The sequence below is a fragment of the Panthera pardus genome, unplaced genomic scaffold, assembly GCF_024362965.1.
Source record: "Panthera pardus isolate Hobbes unplaced genomic scaffold, ASM2436296v1 HiC_scaffold_21, whole genome shotgun sequence".
In the NCBI taxonomy this organism is placed as follows: Eukaryota; Metazoa; Chordata; class Mammalia; order Carnivora; family Felidae; genus Panthera; species Panthera pardus.
In genome coordinates, this window is record NW_026526777.1 from 69441054 (window position 1) to 69448964 (window position 7911).

At 52.3% G+C, this 7911-nt stretch overlaps 1 long non-coding RNA gene across 1 annotated transcript; it reads left to right on the plus strand.

The window, feature by feature from the left end:
• The first annotated feature begins 6681 nt into the window (after window positions 1-6681).
• Window positions 6682-7254, plus strand: LOC109258919 (uncharacterized). The gene is made up of 2 exons (XR_002076510.2): window positions 6682-7062; window positions 7181-7254. It is a non-coding gene; the product is annotated as an uncharacterized LOC109258919 (long non-coding RNA).
• Window positions 7255-7911: the final 657 nt, after the last annotated feature.

Consider the following 7911-nt stretch of genomic DNA (forward strand, 5'->3'; position numbering starts at 1 on the left):
CGCCACCCCTAGGTGTCTTATTATTAACCCTATTATCAACCCTTATTAACCCTAACCCTAGCCCTAACCCTTTGTAGGTTTATTCCTAGGCGTCTTATTATTTGTGTCCACACCCATTTCTCGGGAACGGGGTTGGATCGTCTGTATTTATCCCACTCTCCCACCCCCCTAATCTGTGAGGAGCTGGGCTTTCAGATTGCGTGATCGTGACTCAAGTTCATAGTGCTTCTGGAACTCGGACTTTCTGGTCAGTTAACCAAGAACGCTTTTTCTTTATTTTCCCCTGACTTTGGGGCGCTGGCCCCTACTTTAGTGATTCTCATAAAGCTTTGAGGGGAATGGGTTACCCAGCTTTTGGGGGATAAATACTTCCACTTTTATTTTCTTCCTAAATTTGCGTCTGCGATTCTTTTCGAGACAAAACCTGTCTCCTAGATCCCCGGACGCCTTGAGTCCTCGCACGGCACATTGACAGCTGTCCGAGGGACTAGATTATGTAATAATGATGCAGAGCGAGGGGTGTTTGTTTATTAGTCATTGGATGGGCGCGGGCAGCTCATCAACTGTGGAGGGCTCAGCATCACCGCTCCGTCCGCAGGGCAGGCAGCAAGCAGTGCCTAGTGGAGCCGTCAGCAGCGTGAGCCATGGCAGGTCTGGGGGGGAGGTCATCCCCCGAATCAATCCCGATCTCCATATTCTAGGGACAAAAGTGGTTCTGACTCCAGACTAACCAGAGACTCCTGCCTTAGGGTCTTTGGCGGAAATACTGGTTCTGCGGATGATGGGGCTCATTAATAACCGCTTCCTGTTTCTCTAGCCTTCATCTAATGTGATAACCTGGCTTGGAGTCCCAAGCCATACACAAACAACGAGCCGGAATGGTTCCGCAGCTTTCAAAAGAAGAAACGCCCGCAAACTTTGTATAGACGCACGACACGCAGCGTTTTGGATGTCTTTGTTGTTCCCTGGTCATGGTCCCGTCTCCACAGAAGGGGGCATGTTTTAGGGCACTGGTAGTGGAAGCAGGTGTCAGGTTAGGCAGCGAGGGGGGTCAGGGCGCAAAGCCAAGTGATCACGTGCCGAAACAGAAGATCCCAGCAGCTGAGGCTGGACCGCAGGACCGGAGGCGCGGAGTGGGGGCCAAGACGAGGCGGTGAGAGCTGCAGGCTCGGGGTGCCCGGGGATCCTTCCGAACTAGCAGTTGCGATGCAGACCCCCGCCCCCCACTAGGTTCAAATGCATCTCAGGACATGGGGGGCAGAGAGAAGGGCTTCTGAAGAGCGAGATGCCTGTCCTGTTCAGGTGCTGAGCCTCTGGAGGAAATCAGAAACTGTCACCTCTTTGAAGGTGCCTTGATCTTTGGCCGTGTTACAAAATGCCAGGTGAGTGTGGTAGCTCCCGTCCTTGAGCATCGTTTGGATTCCCTGTCCTGAGATGCTGGGACGAAGGACACGAGGTTGGACCAGAGGTAAAGAAACCGTCCCCTCGGACGGGGCCGCCAGCGGCCCGTTATCCCAAAGGGGCTTGGCAAACCGTGACATTCTTATCCGAGGACGTTTTTGTCCCATGGGTTGGGGCAGGATGTGGCAGAACGGTGGTTCTAAGAAATCCTCTCAGCACAGGAGGCGGGCGGGGAGGGCTCGTGTGAGGCGGTCCTGTGTTGGACCCTGTGGCTGAGCTAGTAACCTTCTGGGCCGGACTCTGACGCAGTGTGCACTTGCAGAGTTCAAGGCGAAGCAAGCAGGCAAGGACCTTTTCTTCCGGGCTGGGTGGACACGATGAGCGGAGGACGAGGTGGGGTCCAGTGCGGATGGGGCGTTGAGGAACCCTGCCGCCCTCACCGTCTGGTGAGGCTGTTGCCCGGAAAAGAGAGTACGTTGCATTCGAGGACCTGGCCTCGAGCCATCACCCCTGGTTTGTCTTTTGTTCTTTCTCTTGACTCCCCTGCTGTATAGATCCTCATTGTTGACCTGACAGGCTCTTGTGGTCACACATCGGGCATGAATACACGAACACCACCTCCCCTGGGACCTTACTCCCGGCACCGAGCCTAGCACAACTTGGGCCGCGTCCCTGGATAGGGGCCTACGCGGGGCTCTTGCCCTTACCTCGGGCTTAGGGTGGGCAGGGACCGAAGACTCAGGGTGCCTTCCCCTCCAACCGTAGGAGGCTCTGTGTTCCTATCCAGTTCCTTCTTCCATCACCTCCCCCTCCCCCTACACTGCCATCCCGCTCACCTTAATGCTCCTGAAGACCATAGCTTCCCCACCCCGATGTTTCCTGTAGCACTATCGGCAACAGCCCAAGTGTCCTCGGACCGATGACCGGATAAAGAAGCAGCGTATGTATACCCAGGGGAACACTGCTCAGCCATCAGACAGAATGAAATCTTGCCATTTGCAACAACGTGTATAAAGATAAAGATAAAGAGTATGATGCTAAGTGAAATAAGTCAACCAGAGAAAGACAAATATCGTATGATGTCGCAGATGCGCGGAATGTAAGACACGAGAAAGCAGCAAAGGATAAAAGGGAGACGAACCAAGAAACAGACTCTTAACTGCAGAGGACACACTGTCGGGCCCCAGAGGGGAGGTGGTGGGGGACGGGGATTAAGGAGGGCGCTGGCTTGTGAGGAGCACAGGGTGATGTATGGAAGGAAGCATTGAATCGCAGATTGTGCATCTGAAACTCATAATACACTGTAGGCCAACTAACGAGTTAAAACAGAAACTGACAAACAACACACATATGGAAAAACAGAATAAAGCAAGAAAACCCCCTCAAAACACAAAACACACAACTTCCTTTTCTCTGTCTCCAGATCGCATAAACAAGGTCTGGTCTACTCTCCACCTATAATTTGCTGGGTGACCCAAGTCAGGCTCCCTTTCTTTCCTGTTACCACTTATTGCCTGAGAAAGTTGCTGCCTCATGAGCTCATAGAACGAGTAGCTTGGGGGGGGGGGAGGGGCGCCTGGCTGGCTCGGCGGGTTGTCTGACTTCGGCTCGGGTCATGATCTTGCGGTTTGGGAGATCAAGCCCTGCGTCCGGTTCTCGGTCAGCATGGAGCCCGCTTTGGACCCCTCGTCCCCTCTCTCTCTGCCCCTCCCCCACTTGCTCACGCGCGCGCTCTCTCTCTGTCTCAAAAATAACAAACATTAAAAAATTTTAAAAAAAGAACAAGCAGTGGGGCTCCTGGGTGGCTCAGTCAGTCACGCGGCCGACTTCGGCTCGGGTCATGATCTCTTGGTCCGTGACTTCGAGCCCCGCGTCGGGCTCTGTGCTGACCGCTCAGAGCCTAGAGCCTGTTTCGGATTCTGTGTCTCCCTCTCTCTGCCCCTCCCCCGTTCATGCTCTGTCTCTCTCTGTCTCAAAAATAAATAAGACGTTTAAAAAAAAAATTAAAAAAAGAAAAAAGAACAAGTAGCTTGGGAGGCTTGTTGAGACGGTTCTCTGAGGCTGTTGAACGAGAGGGGCTGAGGAAAAGTGAGCCACATATACGTACAGATGGGAAGAAAGCAGTTAGTGGCCGGGAAAGTACCCTGGGATCTTGTATGTCACGAGGATGCCGTCTCTGCCCTGCTCTAGTGGCTACCTCGTCATCGGTGCTGGTTAAAAAGACGGCTCCCCGGGCACGTCCTCTGGAGGTGCGGATCCGGGGACCTGGCACAGGGCACCTTCACGAACAAGAACTTGGCAGATTTCTCGGGTCCCCCGGTCTGGAATCCTCTGTCTTCAGGAATGTGCTGCCACGGGCGTTCGCGGGACCCGAGCGTGGGTACCTCATTCTGCTTTTATAAAAATGTTCTTGTAAAACCGTACTGAATCAACATTAAAGAGAAGTTTGAAAACCCGAACTCTATTTCTGCTGTTGGAATACAGCGGGTCCACCTCGCTGCAGGTTGTCAGATGCTGTAAGCACGGGTTACGTGCTTGTACGCGTAAAAACACGGGAAGTTTTATTCTGCTTCTTTTGCGTGTAGAAAACCTATCAGAAACATCTTTTCCTTGATGTTGTATAAGGTTGGTGATTATAATGTTAAGTGTCTGTAATTTACCTATTTACAAAGTATTGGATGTTTTGGTTGTTGCTAGTTTTTTGTTTACAGTACACACGACATGATAAACACTTTGGGTGTGTAGGTTTTACCCTTAAAATTTTTGAAAATGGTGGGGCACCTGGGTGGGTCAGTCGGTTGAGCATCCGGCTTTGGCTCAGGTCACGATCTGGTAGTTTGGGAGTTCGAGCCCCGTGTCGGGCTCTGGGCCGACAGCTCGGAGCCTGGAGCCTGCTTCGGATTCTGTGTCTCCCACTCTCTCTCTGCCCCTCCCCTGCTCACGCTCTGTCTCTTTCTCTCTCAAAATAAACTAAACATTAAAAAAATTAAAATTTCTGAAAATAGTTTTTCAGGAATGATATTGGTGAATTAACAAGTTTGAGTATTTTGAAGTCAAAGGGATTAAGATTGGAACATAAAATATTTCCTCATTGGTAGAAATTGGTTAACTACTTTTTTTTTTAAGTTTATGTATTTATTTGTTTCGAGAGACAGAGACAGAGCAGGGAGAGGGGCAGAGAGAGGAGAGAGAGAGAATCCCAAGCAGCGTCCTCACTGTCAGCACAGAGCCAGACACAGGGCTTGATTCCACGGCCCTGAGATCATGACTTGAGCCGAAATCAAAAGTTGGACATGCTTGCATGTTAAAATGCAAGTTAAAATGCTTGCAAACCTGTGGGGCACCTGGGGGGCTCAGTCGGTTGAGCATCCGACCTCAGCTCAGGCCGTGATCTCACAGTTTGTGGGTTCGAGCTCCGCGTCGGGCTCTGTGCCGACAGCTCAGGGCCTGGAGCCTGCTTCCGATTCTGTGTCTCCCTCTCTCTCTGCCCCTTCCCTGCTCGTGCTCTGTCTGTCTGTCTCTCTCTCTCTCTCTCTCTCAAAAATAAACATTAGAAAAAGATTTTAAAAATGCTTGCAAACCTGTAATGTATTTTCTCCAAGTCTTTAGATTTAAAAGTCCATCTCCCTTTATTTGTATCATAATTGTTTGGTGGGAATGCTGTTTATATAAGGATGGCCCCTCTGGTGAGGCCCTGGGATATCTGGGGCAAAACCCATGTCACTGAAAGCAAAGGAACAACAAGTCAAATGTCCTGAGGCAGAATATGTGAGTGTGGGGGGGCGGGTAGGGGCAGATCTGGGGGGTCCTATAGGCCATACAAGCACTTTGGGGTATACACTGTGTGAGAAAGGGAACAGTAGGGAGTTTTGAGCAGAGACGTCACATGTATGTCTCAGGTCACTGGACATAACAGTTAGAGGAGCAGCGAGGACGGAAGCAGGGAGGCCAGCCGGAGGCTCCCGAGTCAGGCAAGAGAGGAAGGTGGCCAGAGGAGTGGAAGGCGGTGGGAGAGACCAGAGTTTGGGCACCCTTCACACGTAGATGAAAATAAAATACAGATGCCATATGGAGAGGAGTCCGTGACTGCAGGATCTGAGCAAACGAGGAAGGGAGCAGACATTTCCCGAGATGGGGAAGATTTACAGGAGCAGGTCTGAAGGAGGGGACCAAGAGCTTCGCTTTGAAGGTGTTAGATTTCCTTTTAAAATCGGCTTTATGGGGGCGCCCGGCTGGCTCGGTCAGCGGAGCGCGTGGCCCTTGATCTGGGAGCTGTGAGTCTGAGCCTCACGTTGGGTGTAGAGATGACTTCAATAAATAAACTTCAAGGGGGACAAGACAGAAGAGCCTCTTAAATACAGAGAACAAACTGAGGGTTGCTGGAGCGGTTGTGGGGGGGTGGGCTAAATGGGTGATGGGGCGTTAAGGAGGGCACTTGTTGGGACAAGCACTGGGTGTTGTAGGTAGGGGATGAATCCCTGGAATCTACTCCTGAAGTCATGATTGCACTAGATGCTAACTAACTTGGATGGAAATTACAAAGTACAAATAGTCATTTCCTTTTTCCCGACGTACAACCACATCATCACATTATAGTGCGATTTTGGCTTATATTGTTTACGTCTCCAGGGTCCGAGAGGTCCTGGGGATGGTCCTTGCCCCTGAGAGTCACTTGCCTACAGGAGCGATCGCAGGACCTCGGATGCTAGCCATCGGCACTGACCCAGGACAGTGGCACATCCCCCCCACCTGGGAGCCTGGCCTACCGTGGATCCCGAGCATGGAGCAGTCACGACCCGGGCAATTACTGATGTCTTTGTTTTACAGCCCTTGGCTTCCTGACATTATTTTTAATAGCTCTGCCACAATCATGTAACAGCGTCATGTATGAGGTCATTGGGGTCCAGGACACCAGAGGGGTTGGGCAGAGACTTGAAAGAGCCGCGTGAGGCAGCACATCCCCGGGGGGCCCACTGAGGGCCGCGTCGTGGAGCTGAGATCGCATGGCAGAGAAACGGAAACGCATCGCCTGGTCGCTGCAGCAGGAGAAGACAACGGTGTTGGGATCGACATGTCCTGACGGCGTTTGCATTTGACCAGCGGGATGGCAGAAGGTGGGCTCATGTCTGCAGAGGAGGGTCGGTTTGTCAACGGGAAGGAAGCGGTTGATATACTCAGGGGGTGACAGCCTCCTTTTCGCCCCTCCCCCTCTTTGTGACAGCGGGGACGGTCATAGTGATGTCACACTTGGTCTTCGTTTTCAGCCCAAGACACCACAGCTTCTCCACTAATGCTCAAAACACCAGAGAGCAGGTGTCAGAGGGCCGGAGAAATCTTTAAAATGCTGAGAAGGGAACACGTTGAGAGAGAAAGAGAGCAGCTGGGTGCTGGGTCCATCTGTCTGGTTCGTCTGGGATCCGTGCGTGCGTTGGGCCCGAGCAGGAAGCTGAACCCCCTCATTTGGGCCCCTGCAGATGTTTTGGGGACTGTCGCTGACTACGCTGATTACGTGACACAGGATTTCCTTCCTGAGGGCCTGTGGACGAAGGCGTTCTCTGGTCTCAACAAGGAAGAGCTTCGTCAGTCTCCCAAGAGCACGCCGTGCGTCCTGGGCTCGAACCCGCATCCCTCTGCCCTGGAACCTTCCACTCTCAGTTCAGGGTCCGTAGCTCCCGTCTCTACCCGGGGAATAAGCCCGCCCAGCTTCCTTCAGTTCTTCTTACCTGTATTCTTTTCATGCCGATGGCCTCACTTGATTTCCCTTTAATTTCCATTACAGTGTTTTCTGGAATTGTTGAGACACTTGATATCCTCTTTGGAAACAGTGGCACGTGAATAAACAGTTAAAAACTCCAGGGGCGAAGTCTTTGGCAGTGGCTGACCTTGGGCAAGTGTCCTGTGGCTTCGCGGCCCGGTTTTCGCCAGCGGCCGTGTCGTGCAGCGTGTAGGCTCTGGACTCTGGCCACTGGGGGTCACGTCTTCAGTCTATCACTCACCTCCCATTTGAGCTAAGACGCGTCACCTGATCTCCCTGCTGGTCGTTTGCTGCTCGATGACCCATCCCATTTCTTCGCCTGCTTCACGTAACTACAGGAAACGCATTTGCCTTCGCCACCGAATTTTAGTGCCGAGAGAGTCCGTGCGTTTGTTACACGTATTGCTGTGTAACCAATTATCCCCCAATCCAGCAAATCAAAGAGTGCACATACATCATTTCATAGTTGACTATTCCCTGGAAGTCAGGAAGCCGCAAGGGCCCCGCCGGGTCGTCTTGTTCGGGCTGCCGGCAACGGTGTCATCCGAAGGCTCCACCGGGGAAAACAGGCTCCAGCCTTGTGTGGTTGATGCCATTCCGTGCTGCAAGGGCTGTTGGACACACCGTGCTGTTTGCTCCCTTGAAACCGGCAAGAGAGATGCTCCTCAAGCATCACAAAGGCCGCGATCTCTCGTGCCCGATGCGGCACAGTAGAGATTCCGGTCCTTTCTCCTGCTCCTGGGAGATGACCTCTG